Source organism: Colobus angolensis, unplaced genomic scaffold (genome assembly GCF_000951035.1).
Source record: "Colobus angolensis palliatus isolate OR3802 unplaced genomic scaffold, Cang.pa_1.0 Scaffold285, whole genome shotgun sequence".
Classification (NCBI taxonomy): domain Eukaryota; kingdom Metazoa; phylum Chordata; class Mammalia; order Primates; family Cercopithecidae; genus Colobus; species Colobus angolensis.
Genome location: NW_012116099.1, coordinates 1,186,112 through 1,189,757, shown reverse-complemented (window position 1 = coordinate 1,189,757; position 3,646 = coordinate 1,186,112). Strand labels below are relative to the sequence as shown.

The window sequence follows — 3,646 nt, the reverse complement described above, 5'->3', positions numbered from 1 at the left end:
AAAAAAAAAAAAGGAAAAAGGAAAAAAAAGAAACGGCAGAACTATATTTTTTTTTTCTAAGACGATAAATCCTACTAGGCATCAGCAATGCATTTTTTACTATTTCCTATAATGGTACCTTGACATTATGCATAATAAATACCAAATTTCCAAACATAATTAGGAAACAGAGTGCAGAATCACAGCAATATGAAGATAATAAAAGTATAGCATCTTCAAGTATTTTGAATCAAAATGAACAGTCTATCAGCTAACAGGATAATGTCATTGTATTTAAATGCAAAGATTATACTATGCTGTAATTGAAACAAGAAATATTTGTAATCACAAGAATAGCCATACTGAGTTGATTGCATTGGGATTGGCTCCTTTTTCCAAAAATAGCAGGCACACATCTTTAACATCATGTGCATCTTCACAAGCTCTAAGGAATATTGGCTTTCCTTCATAGGTAGAATTGTTGACATCTGCACCATGTTCAAGGGCGATCAGAGCACAGCGATAATGCCGCTTAGTTGGTAAAATGCAGTAAAACAAAACACCTGCAGAGAAATCAAATCCCCAGCGAGTATTTAATTAACATCTATACATATTTGACAGGAAGGAAAGTAAAATTATTAAAAATCATATTTAGCTAGTTAAAGGCATATCTGTCTCGGGTTCCTCTCTGAAACCAACTAAAACACCAAGACAGAAAACAAAAAACAAAAAATCTTAATTCCTGACATAGTTAGAAAACTGTCACAACCACATGTGATAGGACCTGGCTTATGGAAGAATTGGAGTGCTGACAGGTGAACCCTGTTGACCCTGAGTATTTGGCATCTTGCAGTACGTACCCTGAGTGTCCCTTCTTGGAATGTGCAGGGCTATAGCTATGTGTGCCAAAGGGCTACTGGTAAGCCCCCAGGTCCCCTCTAAAACTGCAGAATGGCAAAAGAGATGGCACTGGGTGATGAAATGTGTAGACTGGCCATGTTTGTAAGAAGCAGGCTGTTGGTATAGCAGTAAAGAGATGAAAAAATAGATGGCAAGTGGCTCTGCCATTTTAGCAAATCATTTTGTTCTATTGGAGAAAGGAAAATGCTAAATCCCTACACCCAGGACCTGTAACATACAGGCTTTCAATATAATCCATGTCAAAAGCATACTGCACATCAGGGTTACTGTTATACACCCCGAGCAGAGTGTTGCTAAGAAAGTCCTAGGTAAATAACAATCAAACTCCAAACTGACTTTGTAATGGGTTCATTCCAAAAAGGGACTTCAAAGAATAATCAAAAAAGAAACCACTATGCAACCTATTAAAAAAAAAATACTGCAAGGAAAAAAGAACCTGATAATGAAAGCCAAGCAAAAAGGGTACATACTAGAAAAGATATATCAGGAAAAATTATTGGCTAATTCATTTCCATGATAGCAAAGAAACTAAATAGAACTTGTTCTAAAATAAAAGTGCAAAGAGAGACTTGAATCGTAAGATTAAAAGGGTACATTGGGTCTCAGGAAAAGTTGATTAAGAACAGTCAACAAGGTATGCCTAGGTAAAGCTAGGCAAAGAAAGTGTCTCGTGAGAATCCAGGCAAAAATTCAACTAATCTATAAAGGGGAAAAGTCCAGCTGCCCTCAAAAACTTATCACAACAACATTCAATGCTACAGTATAATTAAAGGATCTCTACACTATAACTTGGGATAAAAACCAGGGACCTTTTATACCCAATCAAGACTTTGTTCATATAAAAGCAACACACATGTATAGTCTTAAGGATATAAGTAGTCAGGGATATAAGCCCAAAGAAGTGACTTAAACTACTTGATGGCAAAAGTGAGTTTTCCAACAGATCAATAGAGAATATGTGACTAAAAGAACAGTTATAAATACTGAACCTCTTTAGCCGCAGAACCAAAGCTAAGTCACCTTAGTAATTTTAGATAGAGAAAAATATACTGCAATTCATAATAATGTAAAAATAATATAATTTATCAAAAATTTGGAGGGAAGGGAAGGGAAGGAGAAATAGTATAACTATTTGATTTTTCTCATCTTTTAGGGCTAAGACTGAGATATTATTTAAAGCAAGTAAGGAGATAAAGTAAAAGGTACTTATTATTTAAAAGGGAATCATTGAAAGAACTAAGTAATTATAATTGACTATAAAATTGAGTGGTAGAAGGGAAGTAGCAGAAGTAAGAGGAAGGGTTATTGTATTAATCTTACCTAATTTGTACTATTGTACTAATCTTACTAATCAGAGTAAAGAATCAATGAATACTGTTTAAGATGCTAACTCAATAAACAGGTTTAAGGGCATATGAAGTTAACCATTAAAATAACTAAAAACAACCCATCAATTTTAGAAAATACACTTATAAGCATACAAAGAAAAACACGCATATACAGCAAAGTAAAACAAATATATGGACCATATGTGACAATACTTTCACATATTTTTATCTATTAGATACATTTTGCCTTCACAATATAAAATAAATGATATTTCTGAAGCCAAACCTATGGGAAATCTAGATGACTATAAATTGGATAAATTCCACCATTAAAATAAAAAATAAAATGTATATGAAAATCAAAAGCTAAATATATTTTATATAAACTGATGTACCTAAAATAGGGTTACTCAGAACAGTTAAAAAAAAGAAAAAAGATGGTCAAGGATATTACTGAAAAGAGAAAGTCAAAGACAGAGCAAGACACAGAAGGTAAGAACAGACCAAAACAACAACAGCAACAACAAAACAACCTAAGCATAGTACCCGAGGCGGCTGAATTCATTACAAGAGGCCCAGAGCCACTTATGAAATGAACATTTCATAATAATGGCATGTACAACACACAGTTAAACTGTATCTGGGCTGACTCTTTAAGCCACAAAGAACATGAATCAGCATTCCTAAACTGAAGGGAAAACAAGTTTGAAAAGTATTGTACCTTATCATAGAACTGGCAGACTGCATTGAGGACTGAGTACACATTCCTATAAATGAGAAAACCGATAGAATGGGAATGGGTGCTTTAAGGAACTATTATAGCTTAGCTTTTAAGGAGAATAATTCCGCGCTGTAATTAATTCCCTAAGACTACATACAAGAAAGAATGTATTGGCATAGAGCTTTATCTTCTCCATATTCTGTAAAATTGTTCAAAGAGAAAGTGCAGCTTAGGCCTAGGGCATGTCTCACATCCTAAAGATGCGCTTAGCCATTGAAATGTTTAGTTATCCTTTAGAAATGATGTACAGTGAGTCAAACATAAGTCACCAGAAAATAGGATGTCAATGACAGAGAGGGTACTGTAGAATAAGCAAAGCAGTTTGGCCACTGGCAGCCAAACTGAGGGATGTGCAAGGTGAGTGAGGCTTGTTGATGTGGGGAAGAGACAATATACTCTGGACACTGGGCAGTACCTTGGGTCATGCAGAGTGAGGGCTGCAGGCAGCCATCCTAACAAGCTTATGTGTGAAACAAGATTTTACATTTGTTTCCTTTTCTAGTTTGTTCTGCTCATGAGATTTGTTTCCCTTAGCCATATGCCTGTTGCATTTGCTGCAAATATTTACTCGACCTAGTTTCCAATTTTACCTTGATTTTTTAAAAAAAATTTACACTTGGCTGGGCGTGGTGGCTCA

General features: G+C 35.0%; 1 protein-coding gene across 1 annotated transcript in view; it reads right to left on the bottom strand.

Annotated features, from left to right (window-relative positions):
- LOC105516613 (ankyrin repeat and EF-hand domain-containing protein 1-like) overlaps positions 1-3,646 on the bottom strand; it is a 133,717-nt gene that overhangs the window by 118,081 nt on the left and 11,990 nt on the right. The gene's annotated exons all lie outside the window — the stretch shown is intronic.